This window comes from Alexandromys fortis, unplaced genomic scaffold, assembly GCF_014885135.2.
Source record: "Alexandromys fortis isolate MF-2015 unplaced genomic scaffold, M_Fortis_MF-2015_v1.1 scaffold_22, whole genome shotgun sequence".
In the NCBI taxonomy this organism is placed as follows: Eukaryota; Metazoa; Chordata; class Mammalia; order Rodentia; family Cricetidae; genus Alexandromys; species Alexandromys fortis.
The window spans coordinates 6,970,072-6,996,514 of record NW_026067900.1 but is presented as its reverse complement, the minus strand read 5'-3'; the positions used below and the strand labels follow the sequence as shown (position 1 = coordinate 6,996,514).

General features: G+C 46.5%; 1 long non-coding RNA gene across 1 annotated transcript in view; it reads right to left on the bottom strand.

Moving 5' to 3' along the window:
- The window catches only part of LOC126490738 (uncharacterized), a 216,056-nt gene extending 201,906 nt beyond the window's left edge, over positions 1–14,150 (bottom strand). Inside the window, exons 1-2 of the long non-coding RNA XR_007589239.1 lie at positions 13,836–14,150; positions 11,572–11,684 (exon numbers count right to left, since the gene is read on the bottom strand). This is a non-coding gene — a long non-coding RNA (uncharacterized lncRNA). The remainder of the gene's footprint in view (positions 1–11,571; positions 11,685–13,835) is intronic.
- Between the last annotated feature and the right edge of the window lie 12,293 nt (positions 14,151–26,443).

The window sequence follows — 26,443 nt, the reverse complement described above, 5'->3', positions numbered from 1 at the left end:
CCAGACAGAGGCAGATGTTCCTCTCCTGGCCCAGGTCCCCAGGCTGTGGGAGATATATGAGGTGCCACCAAAACCTGCAGGGAAGAATCTGTTTCTTTCTCTCTCCTCAGCCATCACACTGAGAACATTCTCAAAAGTTCTTTCATAGTAAATTACCAGGTGTTAAGACATTTTAATAGGATTTTCAGGCTCAAAAAACCCGTCTCTAATGAGAGAGGAATTTTGTACCAGATCACTGAAAGAGAAGGAATTAAAGATGACAGATGACAATGAGCTGGGGAGGACAGGAAGAGGAAGATGCAGAAGTCAAAAGAACAAAAGTGGGCACCAGCAAGACGGCTCACCAAGTAAAGGTGTTTGTCATAGGTCTGATGACCCGAGACCCATCCCAGGAACATACACAGTGGAAGGAGAAAACTGACCTCTTTGACCACACATGTGCTAAGGCATGCACACACACACACACACACACACACACACACACACACACACTAAATAAGTCAATTATTAACTAACAGGCACAAGTGGAGTGGAAAGACAGTTTGGTTGGTAAAGTGTATGCCTGCGAGCTCAATGACCTGTTTGATTCCAAGAAGCTATGATTGATAGATAGATAGATAGATAGATAGATAGATAGATAGATAGATAGATGGATGATAGGTAGGTAGGTAGGTAGGTAGATAGATAGATAGATAGATAGATGCATATGTTTGTATATGTATGTGTGTATGTGTATTATAATATATAATATAATATACATATATATATATAATATCAGGCTATGCTGGTTCATGAGTATAATCCCAGAGCTGGTGAGACAGAGACACCCAGACCTTTGGAGCTTGCCCGCCAGTCAGCCTAACCTGTTTGGTGAGTTTGAGTTCAAGGAAGACCCCCCCCCTCCCCCTGAAAAATCTCCAATAGGAGCTGATGGCCCAGATGATCCAACATTTCAGAAGACCTTTGTTGGAGTTTCTTCTGAGTTCTATATCTAGAACAGCCTCAAGATTGCTGGCTGGGACGATTAAGCCTCACAGAATATTACAGTCAGGACTTGACCAAAATTCTAAATTTTCTTTAGGTCCTCATAAGATTATCAGTGCCCCCAAATTGTAGGAAGTAGCCTAGAAAACTACACCCACATTCCCAAAAAAAAATGTATTATGGATGTTTGCTTTTGTTGGTGTTTTTGGCTACAAGTTGTTATGGATAATGGTCAAAAAAAAGCTAAACAAAGGAGTTTGTTTTGAAAAGAAAAAAAGGGGAAGTACTGTGGGACAATGGTCTTGTACCCTGTAAAGATTTGTCACTTGTATTGGTTTAATAAAATGCTGATTGGCCAGTAGCCAGACAGGAAGTATAGGCAAGGCAACCAGAATAAGAGAATTCTGGGAAAGGGAAAGGCTCAGTCTGCAGTTGTCACACAGATGCAGAGGAAGCAAGTGAGAATGCCTCGCTGATAAAAGGTACCAAGCCATGGGGCTAACACAGACAAACATTATGGGTTAATTTAAGATGTAAGAGTTAGTTAATAAGAAGCCTGAGCTGATAAGTTTATAATTAAAGTAGGCCTCTGTGTGTTTCTTTGGGACTGAAGGGCTGTGGAGCCAGGCAGTACAGAAACCTCTGTCAAAAGGGCAGTGAGATGACTCTGTGGATAAAGGAGTTTGTGGCACAAACCTGACAACCTCATAGGAGCAGAAAGAAAGAACCAACGCCACAAAGTTGCCTGTTAACCACACGTGTGTGCTGTATCATGCATGCCCTCACATATGTCATGTACCACACAATGCCTTAGTTAGGGTCTCTATTGCTGTGACAAAACACCATGACCAAAAGCAAGTTGGAGAGGAAAGGGCTTATTTACCTTAAATTTCTACATTATATTCTTCAAGTCAAGACATGAACTCCAACAGGATAGAATCCTGGAAGCAGGAGCTGTTGAAGAAGTCATGGAGGGATGCTGCTTACTGACTTGCTCTTCATGGCTTGCTCACACTGATTTCTTATAGAATCCAGGACCACAAGCCCAGGGTGACACCACTAATAGGCTGGGCCCTCCCCCATCAAACACTAATTTTAAAAATGCCCTACAAGTTGGCCTACAGCCTCAATCTCATGGAGACATTTTCTTAATTGAGGCTCCCCCTCCTCTCAAGTGACTGTAGCTGTGTCAAGGTGACATAAAGCTATCCAGAACACACAATAATAATAATTTTTAAAAATGTAGGGTGAGCCAGCCATGGTGGTGCATGCCTTTAGTTCCAGCCCTCAGGAGGCAGAGGCAGGTGAATTTCTGTGAGTTCTGCTAGCCTTGTCTACAGAGAGTTCTGGGATAGTCAGAGTTACTACACAGAGAAACCCTACCTCAGAAAAAACAAACTACAGAGTGGTTGGTACCTGAGGAACAGCACCTAAGAGTATCTTCTGAGTTCCACATGTACACATTTGCATGATCAGACACATATGAACACCTGCCCCACACACGCAGGTAAGTATCAACTTACATTCAGGATTTTTAAGAGGGGAAAACATAATATATACAAAACATACTTTTAATTTTTCAAAATTTTATGCCTGTTTAGCCTGCAAACATGTCCTGTGTATGTGCCAGATACACAAGGAGGTCAGAAGAAGGCATCAGATCTCTTCAGATTGGAGTTTCCGACAACAATGTGGTGCCATGTAGGTGCTGAGAACTGAACCGGGAGCCTCTGGAAGAGCAGCCAGTGATCCTAACTGCTGAGCCATCTCTCCAGACTCAAAAGCAGACTTTTTTTTTCAGCTGACTGCAAATTTTCTAAGTAAACTACTGCAGCATTCTGAATTCCTAGCTCAATGTGGGACCATGACTCACAACTCACCCCCATTCTTAACCCTGGAAGGCATGTTAGCTTGGAGCTTCTCACAGCATCCACACAAATAATACCTGAGGAGCTGATGGATCCAAGCAGTGGAGGAGGCATGTTTGAGATCACACAGAGCCATCCCTAATCTCATGGCTCCAATAATCACTTTGGGAATCTTTCTGTTAGGGGCTCTTTGTTATGATGAAAGCTTACATCTACCCTATCTCACCTGGGGAAACCTGACCCTCCCCTGGGGATGCCTGACCCTCTCCCCCAACCTTGTGGACCAGACAAGAATATAAATCACAGGCCAGGGAGAGGTGAGCAGGGGATGGCACGGAGTTCTGGAAACACGTGGTCTTCCAAACAAAGATGAGACCAGCTTCTGTACACACTGCTTTGTAGTCTTAGGTCACCTCTCAACCACCTCTCCACCACAGTGTGCATTTGGGAAAAGGCAGGGCTGATGGGTTAAAACCGGTCTTGCTGAACATAGCGGACGATGAGGACTATTGAGACCTCAAGAACAATGGCAATGGGTTTTTGATCCTACTGCACGTATTGGCTTTGTGGGAGCCTAGGCAGTTTGGATGCTCACCTTACTAGACCTGGATGGAGGTGGGTGGTCCTTGGACTTCCTACAGGGCAGAGAACCCTGATTGCTCTTTGGGCTGATGAGGGAGGGGGACTTGATTGGGGGAGGGGGAGGGAAAGGGGAGGTGGCAGTGGGGAAGAGACAGAAATCTTTAATAAATAAATAAGGCAAGGCTGACACATTTTGTGGCATAGAACTGAAGCTCACAGTTCAAGCAACAGTGGGAGAGAGTACACAAACCCCACGGCCCAACAACAAACAGCATGTGAACATTGGCTGAGTAAGAAAACTTCTGAATTGGATATAAATAGTGTGTGTGATTACCCTGTTAATAAGTTTATATATTGTCAAGAAAGAGAATTCTGAATCCCAAAGTAATCAGCTGGGTCAGATAGCCAGTCAGAGCAAGGGCAGTCTCCACTCCTCAACATCCCTATGATTTGGAGCTAAAGAGATCAGCAGTTAAGAGCAGTGGCTGCTCTTCCAAAGAACCCTAGTTCAATTCCCAGCACCTACATGGCAGTACACAACCATCTATAACTCCAGTTCCAGAGGAGTTGCCCTCTTCTGGCCTCCTTGGGTATTGCACGTATGTGGTACACAGGCACACATGCAGGCACTCATTTAAAAATAAATAAAATTTTTTAAATAAAATCAGTCCATGCTTCCTGCCATACAAAGTGAAAGGATGCTGGGGAGTCAAAAATGGAGGGGAGCCAGAGAGCTCCCCAAAGCATGAGAACCTCCACAAAGCTGCCAAACTCTTTTATCACCAGAAAGACCACAGGCCCACTGCCGAGGATACAGATGGCAGCATCTCAGCCCTTGTTGCAGGGAAGATCTCTGATAAGGGACCCTGGTGATGGACTCAAACCAGGGATAGAAAGCACATGCTGCTCCCACTGCCCAGGGAAGCCCATCACTGACACAGACGAACCCTGCAGAGGCAGATTCTAGGGCGCCCACAGGAAAGGAATTGCCGTGGCCACCCTGGCTCAGTGTGAAGCAGACATCAAAAGCACAGACTACCATGACCAGACCTTACAAAGCCAGACGGGGACGCCAGCTGATTTGGTCCATGCTGAGAGCCACCACTACTGTAAGCAACAACTAGACATGACCATAATGGCCAGAGTCAGTGTGCTATCCTTGCAGTGGGCAGAAAGCGGGGGAGGGGGGGGAGGAGTGAGGCTGATAACTATGCCTGGAACGATATTCGCTAAACATTGGTCATGCTCCCGTCTACAGTGCATACTCCATAGGCTTGTACTCTGTGTCTGAAAAAATAAGAACTAAGGACAGAGCTAGAGTGGACTATCGGTCCATGTTTGCCATACAAGCATGAGAGCCTGATTCAGTTCCCCGACATCCATACAAAATCCAGGCACAGTGGCACACACCCATAATCCTGGGGCTCCTGAGGTGGAGACAGGAGCATGCCCGCAGTGTTCTAGCCAGACTAATCTAGTTAAATCAGGAAACTCTGAGCTGGGTGAGAGACCTTGCCTCAAAAAATAAGGTGGAAAAGTATTGGCTCACACCTTTAGTTCCAGCGCTTGGGAGACAGAGGCAGGTAGATCTGCGAGTTGGTGACCAGCCTGGTCTACAGAGTGAGTTCCAAGTCAGTCAGACCTATATGGTAAAGACCTATCTCAAGAAAAAAGTGGAGACCAGTTGAGGAAGACACCTGACATTAACCTCTGACCTACACACACACACACACACACACACAACACATGAACACAAGTATACATACACGCATACATACCCCGAAACATATATTTAATCACTTTAATTGGCCTTTTTAGAAAAAATTTAACCAATGAAAATAAGGTTAAATCCATTTGCTGAGCCTCGCTGGCATGCAGCCCCTAGCAGTTTTCCTCTGTGTCAGCAGGGCAGACAAACCATGTATGAAGCCAATCCTGCAAGTTACTTCAGCACAAATATCACACCTGACAAGGCAGGTGTCACGGGAGCAGGGCCTGTTAGCTTTGTTGTGTTATAATACTTATGCAAAGCAAGGGTTCAAAATTTTACCATATTTTGAAATCATATTGCAAGCTGTTTATTTTCACAGGGGCACGTGTATCTCACCCATCAAAAGGGAAGTCATAAAGGGAGGGCGATTCGGCAGGACCACCCCGCATGCCGCAGCAACCACCGCCTATAATAACCACGTATTACCACACTATGCCCTTTGGACACTTATTGAATTTTTACTAGGCAATCACTACACCAAATAAAATTCTGGAAACATCCTGTTCCTGTTATAATCCCAGCTCAAGAACAACAAAAATCTATGGTGTGAAAAGTAAACATTCCAACGGTGCAGTTTAAATGCTAGCGGGGGGGGGGGGGGGGGGGGGGGGGGGGGGGGGGGGGGACAAGACGGCCTCACTTCAGCTCCTACACAGTCCCTGGACCGGTGCTGTACCCACCACTGCCAATGCTACCCCTCATCTTGCTTTTCACTGAGACCACAATCTGACTTGATTTGTTTTTTAATTTTAGAATTATTCTGTCTGTGTGTGCACGCGAATCAGACATCAGATCCCCCTGAAACTGGAATTACAGATGGTTGAGAACCACCTGACATGGTTGCAAGACCTGAACTCAGACAAGAAAGAAAGCGCTCTGAACTCCAGCCTGCAGTATTTATTAAAGACTCGTCTCTTTCCGCTTCCCTAGCTCTCTTCCTCCTTACTTCTCTCGAAAGCAGTTGTTTGTTTGCTTGCTTAGAGACAGGTATCTCAGGCTGGCCTTGAACTCACATTGTTGCCAAAGAAAAACCTGAGTAAGGATCCTCCTGCTGTAAATGCTGCAAATAACCCCAGCCGAGGAGAGCAGAAACAGGATCCCCAGAGCAAGCTAGTTAGTGGGACTAGTCATATCGCTGAGCTCTGGGTTTAATTCAGAAAACCTACTCAATGAACAAGATGGAAGAGTGATCAAGCCTGCCAAACCTGGTGACCTGAATTCAATTCCCAGGACCCACACAGTAGCAGAGAACCAGCTACTGATTGTTAGCTCCTGAAGCACACTTGTGTGCCACGGTATAAATACCAGAGACAGAAAGAGTCAGAGAGAATAAGGAGCTGGAGAGATGACTGAGTGGTTAAGAGCACTTGCTACTCTTGTGGCAGACCCAGGGTCTGTTCCCAGACCTACACAGTAGCTCACAACTGTCTGTAGCTCAAGTCTCAGGGGGTTACAACGCCCTCAATCTGGCTTCTGCTGGCACTAGGCATTCACATGGTATACATATATACATGCACTCGTACACATAAAATAAAAATGCTTAAAGCAGTAAAAGTATTTTTAAAGAAATGAGATGTTTTCTATTAAAAAATAGCATCCTTAAAGTTATTTTATTTGGGACCTTTAGAAAGACTCTCACTGCTATAAACAATTTGGGTATTTTTCAAAGCTATATCCCTGTAGCTATATTGCTATATCTCATCTCCAGCCAGATGAATCAAGACATTCATAGCCCAGCATCCCCAGGGCAAAGCTCACCAAATTTGTTCCCTTATCCCCACGGAATGGGTCCCCTGAGTCACTGTCCTGACACTGGGAGCCACCAGCTGTTTCATTTGAACCTCAGTCCCAGAGGTTCTAGCTCCTAAGCTCAATTCAAATGTTGAGATGCTCAGCTACATCTCTCCAAAGCTGCCCTAACAAGCCAGCTGCCGTCTCCATGGACGCAAGCGCATCAGCAGGTTGTCAGCTCCATCCTGACGGTGAGCAGCCACAGCAGTGACAACAGATGCTCTATCTCATAAAGAACAGGAGTGTGATCAGAAAGTGCTCCTAGCTGAGTGAAGGAGGCACGGGCTATTCACACAGCCAGATGCTCTGGTTTTGCAATGACAGCTTGGCTTCCGTCATTATGTCCCTGGAGCTTCTGTCCAAAATAGGGGGGCAGAATCAAAAGGTTGAGACTTATGACAACGTCCAGGTGTCTGTCAAGGAAGGGGATCATCTTTAAATGGCTTCTTGGTGTGGCGTCACTCATAATGTCTGATTCAGGTCCCCAGACATGTGCAGCATGTTCACAAGAAAAAGCATCATAGAAACCCAGCTGTGGCTGTGCACTTTTATAATCCCAATGCTGGAGACGCAAGGGTGGGTGGATCCCTAAGACTCCTGGCCAGGTCCGTGAGCAACCCTGTCTCAAAAGAGCAGTGAACACCACCTGAGGTTGTTTCCTGGCCTCCACATGTGCAGACACCCCTCGCACACAGTCACACACACAAGCAAAAAAGAAAGGGAGAGGCATTTAATGAAGCCAAAAGAGTAAGTCACGTAAGGAAATCAGGTCTGAGGACTGTGTACACACTAAGAGATAGAGCAGGGCTCCCAGTGTGGAATGCTTTACAACGAAAATTTGGGGCTTGGTTTTTTTTCCTCTTTGTTTTAAGGCACTGACAAGCTGGGCTGAGAAAACAACCAGAAAAGAAAAGGGGCAATGTTTACACTAGTGGCCTGGATCTAGACGTCAACCCAACATAGTTCAAGGTAGCAGCCATGAACCCCGAACAGTCAGCCTGTTCCCAGGATGCTCAGAAGAGATAGTGGAAGCTGGTCTTGTCCTCTCTTATCAGGGCCATCTGCATCACAGATAGAACGCTGCCAAGGACATGGGAGCCACCTGCAGGTCAGGCAGAGAGATGCAAGCAACCCAGAGACCAAATTGCTATATCTTTCCCTTCTGATGTGAGGGAGACGAAAAGAGGGTACCATGACTCAATATGTGCATGTATTTATGTGTGTCCGTATGCATGTGGATGTAAGTCTGTGAGTGTCTGTTTGTGGGAGTGTGTATGCGTGTATGTCTCTATGTGTGTGTAGATGCATGAGGCTATGTGTTTGTGTATCTGTGTTGAGTATGTCTGCCTGTGTGCGTGTCGGTGTGTGTCTGTCTGCCTCTGAGTATATCTTTGTGGGTATGTCTGCCTGTGTGTATGCATCTATCTGCCTGTGTATGTGTCTAAGCTTATGTATATCTGTGTGTGTGTGTGTGTGTGTGTACACCACATCACACTGATATATACAAATGGGTAACATGAATAGCAATATACTAATCCTTTGAATGGCTGGATGGTTACTCAGTTTGGTTTTTGTTTTTTTTCTTTTTAAAAGATGTCTATTATTATCTTATTTTTAGCTATGTGTGTTTTGTGTAGGTGTGTGCATTTGTGTACAGGTGCCAATGGAGTTCAAATGAGGGCATAGATCCTCTAGAGCTACTGTATAGGCAGCTGTGAGTCACCTGACATGGACCCTGGGACCTGAACTCGGACTGTCTGGAGGAGCAGTGCACACCCCAACCCCTAACACACTTGGACGAACATGTTTCTTCATCTGCTACATGTTCTTGGGCCACATTCCAGACTTTAAGTTGTTGGGCTCTTCCAAATATATCTTGTAGTAGGCTTTCTTCTTTCACTGGGCAGTGGGACTACGGGACAATTCATCCTGCTGGACCAGAGGGAGCCCCTGCCAGATGCCCTCCAGTCTTTTTTTTTTTAAAGAAACTTGTTTTTAAAAACTTACACATAAATAAAAACATCACATACCAAAACTAACTAGACCCAACTGAAAAGTTCCTGCACCCCGATAAGCCTCTCTGCCGACGCAATAATCCAATCAGACCAAATCAACCCGAATTGGGAAAAGCCCGGGTTTAACCTCGACATTTCAGTGAACGTGTGTAGTCACCGTTGGTTTGCAATGGAAGCTGTGGCTGTTCACATTAACTCTCCCAGCTTCACGAGCAAATGCATTTTATGCACTTATCCACCACCAAAACCAAAACACCCATGACAGTTAAAACTAGAGAAACAGTTACCTTTATATCCTTTCTCATAACTCATGGCCATTGCCTGTATTCAGTCCCCCCTTCTCCTCTTTTATTTAGCCTTTCTTGTTCTTATGTTATACTTTACCCGGATGTACATTTGTTTACATACACACATGTATTATTGGCTAGATTTCACATATGAAAGGAAACAAGCAGTTTCTTTCTTTCTGAGATTGTGTGGCCTTGCTTAAAATTATACAATCCAGGTCCATCCATTTTCCTGGGCATTTTAAACTTCATTTTTCTGTAGTAGCTGAGTAGTAGTCCATTTTATACATATACCAGATTTTTATTATCCATTCATCTGTTGATGGGCAACTCTGTTCATTCCAATCCTTTACTATATCGAATAAACACGGGGTGCAAATATCTCTATGTTAGGGTGTGGCATTCTCTGAGTAGGAGGGAAATAGCTGGGTCGCACGGCAGTTCTACAACACCAACAGTACAGAACTCCCCCAAGTATCAACAGATGGGACCACGTGAAAATAAAAGGGTTTGTACGGCAAAGGAAACAGCAGAGAACACAGACGCCCATGGAGTGGAAGAAAATCTTTACCAGCTACACTGCAGACAAGGGGCTGACATCCAGGATTTACAAAGAATTGCAGAAATTAAGTACCAAGAGAATTAAACTGTCAATCAGCCAATGGACAAATAAACCTGTGCAGGCTAGTTTTATGTCAACTTGGCACAGGCTAGAGGTATCAGAAAGGAGGGAGACTCAATTGAGAAAATGCCTCCATAAGATCAGGCTGTACACAGACCTGGAGAGCACTTTCTTAATTAGTGATAGAGGGAAGAGGGCCCAATCCAGTGTGGGTGGTGCCGTCCCTGGGCTGGTGGTTCTGGGTTCTAGAGGAAAGCAGGCTGAGCAAGCCAAGGAAAGCAACTCAGTAAGCGAGCCATGGCCTCTGCATCAGCTCCTGCTTCCAGGTTCCTGCCCTGACTTCCTTCAGTGATGAACAGTGATGTAAGTGTAAGCCAAATAAACCCTTTCCTCCCCGTGTTGCTTTGAGTCATGCAGTTTCATCACAGCAATAGTAACCCTACGTAGGACAGAAACGAATAGACAGTTTTCAAAAACAAAATACTAATGGTCAGGAGCTTTGTTTTTGTTCTGGGGTTTTTTTGTGGGTTTTTTGTTTGTTTGTTTGTTTGTTTTTGTTTGGTTGGTTTTTTTTTTTTTTTTTTTTTTGAGACAGCGTTTCTCTGTGTAGCCCTGGCTGTCCTGGAACTCACTCTTTAGAATGGGCTGGGCTGGCCTCAAACTCAGAGGTCTGCCTGCTTCTGCCTCCTGAGTACTGGGGCTAAAGGCGTGGGCCACCATCCAAGCAACTATTTTTTCAAGTGTTCAATATCCCTAACCATCAGAGAAATGCAAAGCAAACCTACTCTGAGATCCCACCTCACCCCAGTTAGAACGGCTCTCATCAATAAATCTCACAACCACTGTTGGAGAGGATGCAGAGGTAAAGGAACCCTTATTCACTGCTGGTAGGGGATGACGATTAATACAGCCATTATGGAAATCGGTTTGGACATTTCTCCTTTTTATGTCTACTTTAGTCATACATATGGCAGGGTAGGGTACATGTACAAGAGTGCAGGTGCCGAAGAACCCTGAGGTGTCAGATCCCCTGCTGGTGGAGTTACAGGTGGCTGTAAATCACTTCATGTGGGTGCTAGGGATCAAACTCGGGTCCTCTGGAAGAACAATGCATGCTCTTAACCACTGAGCTACCTCTCCAGCACCTGCCTGCTTGTCTTAAGAAAAGTTCAATGTGCTGAGGCCATATCTGAACTTAACCTTGTCACCCCTGTCTCCCTTGAACAAATGCACCTCTCCAGCTCGACTCAACAGGTAGGCAAGTTTGCGTCTATCCTCGTTCACCCCGCTGGAATCTGTGTTAGCCGTTGAAGCCCTTTCTAGCAGAGCAAGCGACTCTTGCATGAACACACTGATGCTGCATCCCGACCGCCTCAAATTCTTAAGTTTCAGATATTTATTTTGTCTGTAAATGCCTATTTTACCTGAATGTTTGTTTGTCTGTGCATCAGAAGGTGTCAGATCTGGAACAGGTGGCTGTGGGTCAGCATGTGGATACCAGGAACTGAACTCGGGTCCCCTGGGAGAGCAACAAGTGCTCCTAAACCCCAAGTTGTCTTTCCAGTTTCCCACCACACACACACACACACACACACACACACACACGCACTCGCACACATCTTTTATAAGATTTTGCTGCTAAGGCAATTACCTTATTTGGCACTTTCAGATGATTAAGATGAAGCCTTGGGGACTGGGAGACGTCGCTCGTGATGGAGTGCTTGCCTAGCATGAATCAGACTCTGGGTCCCATTCTCAGCAACGCTAAAAATTAAAAAAGAACAAATGAACAGGAGCTCTCAGTTCCCATCAAATACCAGTGGCTTAATATACCTTTTGACTTCTAAATTTTGATTGAGGAAGTAAATTGCATAAACCAGCTAGCTAGATGGCTTGGAGGGTAAAGAACACTTGCCATGCATGCTTGATAACCTCAGTTCAAACCCCGGAACCCACAGTAGGAGAAAACCAACCCCCGAAACTGGTCCTCTGCCACATTCATGCACATGCACACACACACACACACACACACACACAGAGAGAGAGAGAGAGAGAGAGAGAGAGAGAGAGAGAGAGAGAGAGAGAATAATATTTTAAGTAAGTTGCAAAGGTAAAGTATTTTTTATCCTTTCTCTGTTGATGTTGATGCAAAACTACCACGAGGTTAAATGTTCTATAAACACATACAATTCATATGCCCAAGATCATGATTAAAAAGCATCAGCCCATCTGATAGAAACATTCAAACTGATGTTAATTACAACATCAATAAATTCATATAGAGATCAAATGATGTAGCTCTTTCCAATGACTTTTCCAGCACTCAAAGAAGCGTGCCAACAGCCACACAAATCATGCCATGCTGTTTCCAAAGGGCCCCAAAACAGTTCAGATTAAAAGCAGTAGGAGTTTATTGGGGTCTATGACAAGCCTGTAATTCTGAACAGTGTCAGACTGTTCATCGGTAAAAATGACCTGTCAGACGGAATGACCCTAATGGCAAAAGTAAAATCACATTGCAGAGAAACTGTTCAAGTCATAGCCCCACCCCCAACTCACTTGTCTAAAGCTAACCCCTAATGGCAGGACATTTGGAGACATCATCAAGATGGATCCCTTAGGAACAAAGCTAGTGGCCCTATAAAGGAGACCAGAAGAGTCCCATTGCTCCGTCAGCCACGTGGGAACGCATCCACAGCTGCCCATCGACCATGACACAAGCCACCACCAGCTGCTGACCCTGCACCCCCATGCTGGTCTTCACAGCCTCCAGACGATGGGAATAACTTTCTGCTCTTTGTGAGACTCTGCTCGCTGGTATGTTTGTGACAGAAACCCAAGCACACTCAGACACTGTGCCTGTTTTATTAAACATATTTAAAGAGAAAGGATATTGGGTTTCTTACTGGCTTGCTCATCACTGCCAATCACCAGAAAGCCACCCTGTGTCTGAAAGGATTACACAACTTCACCATCAAACTGCCGTCCTGCTGGCCCCAGGTGAGGCCTTCCTAATTTCTGCTGCACCGATTAACTCAAGCCAGCTTTTGGGCCAATTGAAAAGAAAAAGAGAAGCAGTTAGTACATCAGAGTGCCGAACCCCTCTGTAGATGTGAAATCCGGCCTTTCCCCTTACCAACAAAAGCGGGTCCTGATACCACCTCTACAAGCACCGTTTGCAACCACTCACGGGACACTATGTGGGAGCTCCTCCCCTGGCTCCTTCAAGATGACAAGGATATGACTCTTCTGGAACTCTTGGGAAGTGGCTAGGCCAGATCCTTATTTGATCCCAAACTGAGGATAACACCCAATAATTACAGCCTCGTGTTATGAGTTCTCACGTAAGGCCTATGAACAGGATGCAACTGGGACTCATAAAGATGTAAAACCCTCTGGCTAACGATATAGGGAAGAGAAACTCACAGCATAGAAAACACTGAACCAGCTGGGCAGTGGTGGCGCACACCTTTAATCCCAGCACTCAGGTAGGCAGTCTCTGAGTTCAAGGCCAGCCTGGTCTACAGAGTGAGTTCCAGGACAGCCAGGTGTGCACTGTCACTGAAACTGCCACCACCACCCGGGCCATGCTTAGCTCTTAATATGGATTTAAAAAATAAAAATAAAAAAGTTTGCTGGAAAGCCGGTTCTCTGTGAGTTCACGGCCAATTTAGTCTACAAAATGAGTTCCAGGATAGGCTCCAAAGCTACAGAGATATCCTGTCTTGAAAAACCTAAAGGAAAGGAAGGGAGGGAGGGAGGAAGGGAGGGAGGGAGGGAGGGAGGGAGGGAGGGAGAGAGAGAGAGAGAGAGAACACTGAACCAAGCTCAAGCTATTTCGGATCTCTTGACTTCTGTCCACCCCAACCCCAATCCCAGCGTGACAACATTCACCTTGTATAACCCTTCACTCACCTCAGAGTCAGTGGATGCCCAGCACATGAGGCCAGCACATACTCCCTCCACATCCAGATGATGTCAAGAGACTGAGCATGAGGTTAGAAGATGGCTCCGGCTCAGCTGTTAAAAGTGTGTGCTGCTCTTGCAGAGGACCTGAGTTTGGCTCTCAGCTCCCAACTGCCTGTGACTCCAGCTCCAGTGAATCTGATGCCCTCTTCTGGCCTCCAAGAGCATTGCACATGGCATTCATATACATATATACATTTTTAAAATAAATTTATAAGAGAAAGAGAAACTATTGTTCTTGCCCAGAAGTTAAAACACAAGAACACAAACCCAGACGACACCTTTGAGCAGATCTCCCTCCCTGTGTGGGCCCCTCCTTCCCCACGTGGGCTCCTCCCTCCCCGTGTGGGCCCCTCCTCCTCCGCGTGGGCCCCTCGCCTCCAGATGGTGGTGGAAATGCATCAATTAACCCTCATTTCATTCCTCGCACAAAGCTGACAGATTGATGATACATTATGGACAGCCACGTCAGCTCACACTCCTCATACACCCGTATCTTTGCTTCCTGTGCCTCTAGCTGGATGTTTACCATGAGTCTTCTGGGTTTGTCACCCACCCTATCAGGGCCCCGTGATCTGAGTGGGGACTGTAGCAGGTGACATGATCCCCTTCACAATGTTCACGTGCTGATTTGAGGCATCTGTGTGCATCCCTCAGCTGACAACAGGCCCTTTGCAAGTTTAAGATAAGGACCTGCAGCTGGGGCCATGAGCTTGGATTGCCCAGGCCACCCAGTCTTTTCCTATAAAGCTGTAAAGAATGAAGATCTTTCCCAACTGTAGCCAATCAGAGAGAAAGGCGACGGGGAAAACCCAGAGGTCACTGGAGATGGAAGAAGGAAACCAGGAGCTTAAGAATGAAAAAGGCAAGAAAACGGACTTCTGCAAAGCTTCCAGAAAGGCCACAGGGGTCCTCTGCCACCATGATGTCATCCCTTGAGACCCGCAGCAGACTCAAGACCCATTCCTGCAAAAAATCAGAACATGATTACAGCCAGAGTTACGGTTGCCAGGGCTCAAAGGTGTGTGCTGCCCTTGCCTCTCAGCCTCTAACGCCCCTTCAGGCCTCTCTAACCATCTGCCATGCTCTGGGTTTCGATTTTCACTCACAGGTTGCTCGCTTTGATCTTGAGAGTCAAGCAGTCAGCTTGATTGTTTTATGGAGTAGAAAACCAGGCGTGGAAGGACAGTGATCTGCAGCTGGGTCTCTACCTGATGGTTGTTGATGCTGCCTCTGCTCCCAGCTGACAGCTGCGTCTGTTTGTGCAGCTGTTCCCAAAGCTCCTCAGTGCTGCGGGCCTGAGCCTGAGTCGTTTCTCTTCCCACCCTGCTCTGGTGTGAGCGAGCTCCCAGTCCCTCCTGCACTACCCCCGTGGCCTGTGGGGGCAACGGAAGCCTGTGTCAGGCGGCCAGAAGAGCCTGGGGGAGCTGTGCTCTCAGCCTGGTGGCAATGCGGTGAAGGCAATAAGGCTTTGCAAGCTGTCTGCCAAATCAGTCCCTGAAAGAAGTGTGACTGTCACCCCAGTCACAGCACGCCTGTGACTGCAGGTGGGTTCACTGCGGCTGCATGTTACCCCAAAGCAGATCACCGTATGGCATGCATCCAAAGTGTGGGACAAACACTTCGATGGCACGCTCCGTGTCACAATGGCCTCAGCACTGTGGTGCAAACATATACCTATTTCTATTCTCAAGACATCCAGGGGCAGAGCTCATCCTTAAGCATGTCTTTTACCAAACCTGCAAGCTCGCCTTCCCAAGGTTTATGAAGCCCACGAAACTCTTTATCAAATAAGGGAGAAGACATGGATGTGAACCAAGGCACGGTAGCACAAGCCTCTTACCCAAGTACTAGAAAGGCAGAGGCAGGTGGATCTCTCTGAGTCTGAGACCAGCCAGGTGTACATAGTGTCAGGATAGTCAAGAGCATGTACCAAGACCCCACTCAAAAAACCAATAATAACAATAATAATCAATGAAAATAAAAGTATTAGTGAATACTCACTTCACTCATGGGGCTAATTCACAGAATGTAGCTCCTAATAAGTAGCTTTTGATGCAAAAAAAATACATATATCCCTGAAAAACAATAAAACATTAATTTTGATGATTCAGTTGGTTTTGTCTATTCTTTATATTCAGGGCCCAGCTAGATGTTTTTTCTTTTTTATTTACATGCATGCAAGTGTGTGTGTGTGTGTGTGTGTGTGTGTGTGTGTGTGTGTGTGCACGTGCATGCAGATGCCTTTGAAGGTCAGAAGGGGGCACTGTATTCCCTGGAGCTGGTTACAGGTGTTGTGACCTACCAAATGTGGATGCTGGGAACAGATCTCCAATCCTCTGCAAAAGCAGTCAACACTTGAGCCGGGTGGTGGTGGGTACACCTTTAATACCAGCACTAGGAGGTAGAGGCAGGTAGGTCTCTGTGAGTTCGAGGCCAACCTGGTCTACAGAGCTAGTTCCAGGACAGTCAGGACTGTTACACAGAGAAACCTTGTCTTTAAAAAACAAAACAAAAAAGCAATAAACACTTTTATGTTGAGTAATAGAATACTTAACTAGGTAAAGATGTATTACTGTTTCACCTTGTCTGCCTAAGGTACCTGACTGGTCTAATAAAAATCTGAATATCCAATAGCTAGGCAGAGGAGGGATAGGTAGGGTTGGCAGGCAGGGAGAAAAGAAGAGCCAGCCAGCTGGGAGACAGACAGACAAGCAGACAGACATGGAGGAAGTGGGAAAGCGGGATGGATAGTACGTAGATGAGGTACCTTGGGGTAGCACATAGATCAACAGAAATTGGTTAACTTAGGTTAAAGGGAAAAAAGCTAGCTAGAAACAAGCCCAAGCTAAGGCTGAGCATTCATAATTAATAAGTCTCCGCGTCATGATTTGGGGGCTGGTGGTCCAAGAACGTCTAAGGAAGCCAACTACACTTTTAACCACTGAGGCGTCTCTCCACTTCACCCGATCCGTTTTTTGTCAGATTACAAATATAAGGGGATGGAGAGAGAGTTCATAAATTAAAAATGCTTGTTGCTCTTCCAGAGGCCCTGGATTTGATTCCCAGCACCCACATGGCAGCTCACAACCACCTGTAACTCCAGTTCCAGGTCCAGAAGATGTGATGCCCTCTTCTGGCCTCCATGAATATGCATGACAAACAGACATTCATTCAAGCAAAACACCCATACACATAAAAAATGTAATATTGACATATTAGGTCCATGAAAGTAGATGGAAAGTGAGTTGTTCATCTTCTACTAACTGGTGGTTTGAGAAACTTTGGTCATTTTAGTCTCCAAACATCATTTTGGAGAAATCACACTCCCTGCAGAGAGCTCGATTGATTCAGACTATCTCAAACATCTCTGCATTAGGCTGCTACCAAGGGCTCTCTAATTTTATAAAACGCAGACTTTGAAGGAAAAATGTTCTCCCCACAAGGCTGTTCAAACTACTTTACTCTCAGCAGGAGCAGCATGACCCCCCACAAACACACACACACACACACACACACACACACACACACACACCGTGAATGCCCGGTGCTCCCCCAAGCCCTACGGAAGGCTGGCACTGCCCACGGGATGATTTTGAAAGCCTGGCAGATGCCATCTGCTGGCCAAGTAAACAGAGGATTGAGTTCCAGCCAGCTGTGTGGCGGTCGGAGGCAATGCTCGGGAGTTGTGAGCTGTGCCCTTCCACCTCTTAGGACAGGGTCTCTCGTTTCTGCCACAGCACATTCTAGACTTTTTTACATGGGTTCTGAAGACTGAAAAGCATTTCACCAGACCTTGGAGGCAAGTGCGTTTACCTGTTGAACCACGGCATGAGCCCTGTTCTTTCATTTAGCTCAACAGCTGAATTCACTCAATCTGCAGATGCAAGCCTGTTGCTTTCTATTGGTCGAGCCCAAAGCAAACAGAGGACAAGGTGAGCAGAAGAGGGAAAGCAGCCGTGGCTTTATCCCTGCTAGAGAATTTGCCATGATCTACCCATCCTAGCTTATTTGCCATGATCTACCCATCCTAGCTTCTTTTCCAAGCGAAAATGCTTCCCCATCTACCTTTGTCAGTGCCTGAGACACATCGTGCCAACCAGCAAACGGATCACACTGTGGTTCTGGGACGCCTCCCCAGACTCATCCACCTGCCTGCACAGTCTCACACCTCCAAATCGCCACGGCAACGTCAGCCCAAGACATGCTCAGGCTTCCCACTGCACACTCAACAGGACCCCTACTTCACGTCCCAATGTTTCCCGGCCTGGGCTCACAGGCTCACCTTACTTTCTTCCCAGAATACACAAGCCCTATCTACGTTTTCCTCCAGCAGTCAACTTATTTCCAAAGATAAACTGTGTTAAAACACAATTCATTCCCTGCCATTCAGACCTGAGGAATGCCTCACCATCCCTGCAGACTTTCTGATCCTTAAAGTCAAAATCCAAAGTGACTTTGGGTGTCGTCAACAGTTAGCCTGAAAGTCACCTTTCATTTGTCTGTTTTACTCTCAAAAGCCAGATGACTCGAATGTTCTCTTGGTCAGCCCTTCCTGTCCCACTGCCCTCTCTGCAGTAAGCTTGCACTTTGTGGGTTAAGAGTCCTGGGGGCTACGGGATACCTCTCATTGGCTAGGGCTTCAGATGGTGTTGTAAGGAAGGCTGCTTGTTCATTTCCTCGTTGCCCAGACTCCAGAAATAATCACACAGAAACTATATTATTTATAATACTATTTGGCCAATAGCTTATGCATATTTGTAGCTAACTCTTACATCTTGATTTAACCCACCTCCATTAATCTGTGCATCACCACAAGGTTGTGGCCTACCAGCAAAGTTTCAGCATGTCTGTCTCCAGTGGAAGCTCCATGGCTTCTCCCTGACTCTGCCTCCTTTCTCCCAGCATTCAGTTTAGTTTTCCCTGCCTACCTAAGTTCTGCCCTATCAACAGGCTAAGGCAGTCTCTTTATTCATCAGTGGTATTCACAGATACAGAGAGAAATCCCACATCAAGATGGCATCTGGGAAAGGTTACCACATTGTGTCTTTTTGATTAAAAAAAAAGATTTTTGGAGAAATTGGGGATAAGGAGCAATGAGCCCCCCTGTACCATGTAGGGGAGCATATACCACTTTACTCCGAGTTACTGACTCTCAAAAGAACAGCCTGTCTTCCTTTTTGTTTATTTTGGTTTCCTGAGACAGGGTTTTGTTATTGGGGGTTTCTCTGTCCTGCCCGGTTCCCACAGTTGTTAAGTCCCAAAGAAATCACACATAGGTCTACATTAATGATAAACTGTTTGACCCACTAGCTCAGGCTTCTTATTAACTCTTATAACTTATATTAGCCCATTATTCTTGTCTGTGCTAGCCACATGGCTCAGTACCTTATTCAGCGGGGCAGTCATATCTTGCTTCTTCTGTGTCTGGGCAGGACTGCTGAGGAATGGGCTTCCTCCTTCCCAGAATTCTGTCCTCATTGACCCACCTCTACTTCCTGTCTGGTTTTTCCACCTATACTTCTTTAACTACTGAACTCTCTCTCTCTCTCTCCCCCTCCCCTTTCCTCCAAGAACATGATTAACACAGAGATTCCATTCCCTAACCAATAAGGATCGGTTCATGAAGGGGCATGGGTCGCCCCTCCCTTCCCAAACCAGTCAGCCTCCCCTGTGCCTTCCTCCTGCTAAAGAAGACAATCTCTCCCCACAGGTATCAAAGTAGAGAAGAGTGGATTCAGGGCCCCACTTTCCCTCTTTCCTGACACAAAGAGTTGACAGCCTGGATTAACACCCATCTGACAACAGCACTGAGCCCTGCAGCCCACACCTGCATCCAGCCGCACAGCTGGCCTTTCCAGTTCAGTCTGCAAAGTGCTTTCTTTCTGCAGCTGGGTGAGGTGGAAACCTCCTGCTGCAGTTAACAAACGCATGCATGTCAGGAAAAGACCTGAAGGTCTCTGCTTAGCCTCACTTTCAGCTTTGATAGAGCAGACACAGCCAGCTGGGTTCTCAATGCACAGCGTTTCCAGACAAATGCCAGCCTGACTGTCGGTTCTGCATGGTGCTCAGCTATAGCAGGAGGCAAGCACACACTGCAACAGCACCAGCTTAGGGGAGGTCAGAGAGGCACAGAGAGGCAGCCAGTAAATATTGAACTTTCCACCTAGACAAGTCTGGGGAGAAATGATTTCCTGAGCAAAGCTAATGGTTCAAGTTAAATGGAGCGTGACAAGGACTGCCTCCAGGATGCTGTCTGTGGGAGACAGGCATGGAACCAGACACTCTTAAAGTGATTAGCGCTGAGTGATTTGTCCTGCAGATGTGGGATTGAGACTGTGCTCAGAGAGGATTTGTCCCGGGCGTTTCTTATCAGCATCTCACGACCCGCTTTTGCTGTGAGCTTGGCAGAGCTGAAATCCTGAGGCCACTTCCACTTGTCCCTCTGTAATTATGCAAAACCATGTACTTTGTTCTGCCCAATCAGATCTCTTTTTTTTTTTTTCTGGTTTTTCCAAGACAGGGTTTCTCTGTGTGTAGACCAGGCTGGCCTTGAACTCAGAGATCCACCTGCCTCTGTCTCCCAAGTGCTAGGATTAAAGGCCGTGACCCCTAGCCCTGGAAATGTGACTTCTAATCAAAGAGAATGGAAAGGTGTAATCCCTGAAAGGCATACCACATCGAATACCATAGAAATTCTAATCAGCCGCCAAGAGTTTCTGCAGGGACCACAGGTCTACTAGTTGGCATCATGCCGAAGGCCCTGAACACCAGGCAGACAAATGTAGGGACTTACAGTCTGTTTCGAGGATGGGCTTGAGGAAATAACTAAGATCGAAGTCCATGTTAGAGGGGCTACAGGGCTGCTCGGCTGGTAAAGTGTTTGCTGTACAAGCACGAAAAGCTGGCTGATCGCTAGAACCCACATAAAACGCCAGATGTGGTGATGTAGACCCACAACCAGTGCCAGGAGAAGACATAAAGAGCCCTGGGGTTCAGTGGCTAGCCAGCCTACTGGAGTCAGCAAGCCCCAGATCCCAGGGAGAGACTCGGTCTCAAAGAGAAAAAAAATCAAAGGAAAAAAATTAATCAGGACTCCTGAGGAATACCTGGTTACCTCTGCTCTCCAGATATGGGCACACACGTGCATGAACACACACACACACACACACACACACACACGTCCATTTAGAGCCAGTGAGATCATTAGCCATCTCTTCACTCTCTTGCTTCTCTGAAGATGGAGCTGGACTGGTCTGTCCAGGCAGAGTTCTCAGCAGCCGCGACATCAGCTGTGTGCCCCGCCTGAGTTCAGATCCCGTGTTACCTGAAGCTCCTCTGGCTTCTTCAGACTACAGCCCAGGTGCTTCTAAGAGCTTTTCAAAATGGACAAGAGAAGGCTTGCTTAGATATTTGGAGCTCATAATTGAGCAGCGAGGACACTGGCCCACATTAGGGAGTGACTGAAGACCAGGCACAGCTGGGATTCTGTCTGGATGTGCACAGCAAAGACCCAGACAACCATCTCTGTACACCCAAGAAGCAATGGAAGTGAAGGAAAAAAAGTACCCAAGCAGTTTCAGAAGAAAGCTTCCAGGCGGAGTTAGAGTCCTCATTTGAAATATTTGAGGGCTGGAGAGACGGCTCAACAGGTAAGAGCTGACCTTGCAAAATCCCCAGGTTCAGTTTCTAATACCCACACTGGGCAGTTCCCAACAGCATGTAACTCAAGCCCCAGACGGAGCTGCTGCCTCTGGCCTCTGTGGGCACCTGCATTCGTATGCACCTTCCCACATACATACAGATAATTAAAAATAGCTGGGTGGTGGTGGTGCATGTCTTCGATCCCAGCACTCTGGAGGCAGAGGTAGGTGGACCTGAGTTTAAAGCCAGTTTGGTCTAAAGATCAAGTTCTAGGACAGCCAGGGCTAAAAAGAGAAGCCTCATCTCAGAAAACAAAAGCAATTACAAAAGAAGACAAATTGAATGAACTAAAAACACACACTTAACACCCACCCCCCAATCCTATTCTTCCAGGAGATAACTGTCTGCCTGTATCTGCGAAATCCTTCCCATCCACTTGTTCTGTCCATCACAATGTCCCCAGCATCTAGTTATGCCTGGCACATGGCTAGCTCGGTAGTATTTACTGAACAAATGGATGGACAATGAAGAATAACGGATAAAAATCCAAATATCCTGCAGATTGCTAAAGTATTATAACTTACTTTATCAAGGAAGACATTTGAAATTGAACCTGAATAGACTACAAATAAATATATTTGGCCTCCCCAAAACAGAAAAGAGTATTAAAAAGATGTAACAGAATGCCGGAGGGTAGCTTGTAGGTCAAGACCCCTGGCTGCTCTTCCTGAGGACCTGGATTGGTTTCCAGCACCAATGTAACAGTTCACTGCCTTTAATTACAGCTCCAGGGGATCTGACAGCCTTTTCTAACTTTCAAGGACATTGTAACATGCCTAATTTAAAGATACAAATAAATCTCTTAAAGGGAAGAGACAATGTAAAAGCCCAAGACCCTGAACACATCAGCGCAGTGCAGTTACAGGAAGGCATTCTGGTAGCGGTCAGGAAGCAATGGCTGTTTGTTGACTAGTTATGGGGTTGTGTTGGAAGACAGTACCACCCACTGCCCTCAGGACTAGACAGATTCCTCTCTCTGAAGAAATAGCAAAGACATAAGACAGTTGTTTTATTGATCTCCTTAAGGGAGATTCAGTTAGCTCTGACTAACTCCGGTCCGACCTGAGGCTCAGTCGTTCGTCTGAATTCACACTTTGCCCCGATAGGCTTGGAAAACTGCTCCCATGCTCTCTGCTTCTGCCCAGCTGCAGGTGGCATAAGCCTCTTCTAAATAAAAGCCCCTAAGGTCCTCAACCTTCCTATTCTGTGACCTAAGTACAGCACCTCATGTTGTGGCGACCCCTAACCACAAAATTATTTTTGTTGCTACTTTATAACTATAATTTTGCTATTTATGAATTGTGATGTAAATATCTGATATTAGGATATCTGATGTGACCCCTGTGAAAGGATCATTTGACCCCCACAAAGGGGTCATGACCCGCAGGTTGAGAACCACTGCCCTATGCCTCCCACTCAGCAGCTGGGCACGCTCACTGTGTATGTGACAAGCTATACCATGACAGGGCCACCAACAGGACGGCAGGGCTGTGGCCTATGCTCACTTGGGATTCAAGCAAGCACCTTAGCCAGGCCTTTCATAAACAGAATCAAAGATGAAATATACAGAGTCCAACAAATGGATCACAAATCCTCCTGCTCAGATCCATAGTCACATCTATCCGGACAGACAGAACACTAATCAAGCTCCATCGAAAATCGAAATGATTGTCTTGGTGCCACAATTCATCCTATCAGGCAAGAAACATCAATCAGCTACCCCGGTGGAGACAGCAGAAAATGGCCTAACTGCCGTAGCGTTGGTTATCCAAGCAGCACACCAAGACACTTCCCACGATCCCGGCGAGCCACTTGAGAACGCAAAGCACCATGGTCCTGAGCAAAGCGCTTCCCAAGAAAGCACTCTTTCCATTAAACACCTAAACGAGACGTTTCGAATGCTCTCCATCTCGGGACTGCATCAGAATCGCCTGCTACTGGTTTAAACACACCGACACCTGGGCTCCAGGTACAGACGCACCTACTGCCCTGCTGCAGGGAGAGGGCCCAGGCGCCAGCCATAGAAACCTGTGCCAGGCAGTTCTCATGCTCAGTCAACTTCTCTGACACCACTGCAGCTCAGTCTCGACTGCTTGGATCCAAACTTCCAGGCTGCTGTCTTAGTCTAATCCCTGCTACAGTAACAGGATGCCTGAGGCTAGACCATTTATAAAGAAAAGCACTTACTGCTTACAGATCTGGAACTGGGGAGTCCGGAGAGCAAAGGGCTGCGTGCACTCGTGGCCTTCTAGGGGCATCTCAGCACAGGTGAAGGAGGGAGGGCACAAGCTCAACTACCCAGCAGTCAGCGCTTTTATAATCAGCATGAGTCCACTCGTCATGACCCAAACAACTCCAGCTAAGTCCCGCCTAATGCTGCTACACACATGAACTCTGTGGGGAGGGCCATCTGAAGCCACAGCAGATTCTAATGGCTGGAGACGGTCCATCAATCCTAAGGGCTGCTTTAGGGTTCTCTAGGGAACAGAAGAGAGAACGAATGTGTATATTACAAGGGGCTTATTAGACCAGCTGACACTATAGTCTGGGTATTCCAACACTGGCTGTCTCACACTGCAGAGGCCCATGAGGAAGGACGCCAGCAGTCCCAGCTGGGTCTGGAGGCCTGGAGGATTGCTGGAGACCTAGCTCTTCAGTCTACATTGGAAGGTCCAAATGCTTCAGCCACACAACAGACGAACTTCCAGAAGAGAAGGCAAGCGGCCAAAAGCAGTTTCCTTCTTTCATGTCCTTTGATAAGGGTCTTCCCACTTCAAATAATCGGACCAAGAAAGCCCCTCATAGGAATGCCTAGCAGCTGTCGCTGTCGTCAATTCCACACATCCTAGTTGACAACCAAGATTACCCCTCCCAAGAGCCCTTGCTGCTTCCCAGGTTCACTTAACCCAGTGAAGTTGGAGTGTCATCATGTGTAGTAGGGAGGCCGCTTGTTGGTTCCCAGCTGCTTAGCCCTGAAATAATCACACAGAAACTGTATTATTTAAATCACTGCTTGGCCCATTAGCTCTAGCTTCTTATTGGCTAACTCTTACATATTAATTTAACCCATCTCCATTAATCTGTGTATCACATGGCAGTGGCTAACCAGCAAAGTTTCAGCATGTCTGACTCTGGCAGTGGCTCCATGGCTTCTCTCTGACTCCACTTTCTTCCTCCCAGCATTCAGTTTAGTTTTCCCTGCTTAGCTAAGTTCTGCCCTGCTATAGGTCCAAAGCAGTTTCTTAACTCATTAATGGTAATCACAGCACACAGAGGGGAATCCCACATTAATCATGCACGTGTTATCTCCCAGTGCCGCCCACTGTGAGAATATGATCCTAGATGCTCTGCTAGCAGATAGATACTTCTGGCGGCACACAGCATTTTCAGAACCCGCCTCTGATAAACCCTGAAGCTTGGGTTAGGACCGTCAGCCCTAGCACAAGAGACAGAATTCTTGTAGACAGTACTCCTGACCATGTTGGGGGAAGTAAGGACTAGCACAAGGCAATGTAGATGGAAATGGTCCTGTAAGACATGAACTGCATACTTCCCAGTGACTGTTGTTCTCAGCTACAGCAGCAGAGCCGGTCAAACACCCTCACCCACAGCACCAACACTCTAAAGAGCGCTGGATTGGAACTGCCTGTAAGTGAAAGTGGGAGTTGAGAAAATCTGGAATACCAAGATACCAAGAATAGCACGCATCTCAGGACGAATTCCTGCAGTGCTGACGCCATAATTGGCGGTGCTGCTGCACTGCTTTCCAGAAGCCTTCACTTCCCTGCATCTGCTGCCTCAAACATCACTCACAGATGACCATCAAGAAAGCTTCAGCTGCTCCAAATCATCTTACTTCCTCCCAACATGCTCCTTCCCCGCGAGGCTTTTCCCTTTAGTGGGCTTACACTGAGCACCAGCGACACACCCAGACATCCCACACACTATTTAGGACAGAGCTCAAAGCCATGTGCTGGTAGTTACCAGATCAGAGTCCTGGAGAGAGGGCTCAGTGGTTAGGGCACTGATTGCTCGTCCAGAGGACCCAGGGTTCAATTCCCCAATTCCAGGGATCCGATGCCCTCTTCTGCCCTCTGTGGGTACTGTACGCATGTGGTACACAGATAAAACACCCATACACGTAAAATCTTTAAACAAACTCAAAAAAGTTTTAATATAAAATCAGTTTACAGTTTCTGACAGAAATACTTTATGTGAAATGTTTTCACTTCAGTTCGATGCAGTCAGTTTCCCCAAGCTGACTGTTCTCAGGGCAAAGCAGTGGGCTCCCGAGTCACCAGAGTACAAGGCTCGGTTCTTGACACTACCAGTTTTGAAACACACTCACTACAAGAAAAGCGGAGTATATATGATGTCCTTATGCACGTTAATAATACCAACTACAAACAGGCCATACCGTATCTATAGGCAGGGCTGCACCGATGTCTTAGCAGTTAAAAGTCCTTTCTGCTCTTGTAGAGAACCCAGTTTCGATTCCCCGTACCTATGTGGCAGTTCACAGTCTGTAACTTCAGTTCCAGGGATCCAGCACCCTCTTCCGGCCTCTGTGAACAGCAGGCACACACGTGGTGCACATACGTATTTATAAAATAGATCCTTTTTAAAAATCGGACACTAGGACTTTTTGAGGTAGCTTCTGGTGAGCACTTGGGCACTATGCAAGTGTTCATCCTTAAGCTTATGACCCTACATCTCCAGAAGCCTCAAGTTTTTGTAATTCAACTTACTAATCAAGAGTGAAAGGAGGGGGCTGGAGAGATGGCTCAGTGGTTAAGAGCATTGCCTGCTCTTCCAAAGGTCCTGAGTTCAATTCCCAGCAACCACATGGTGGC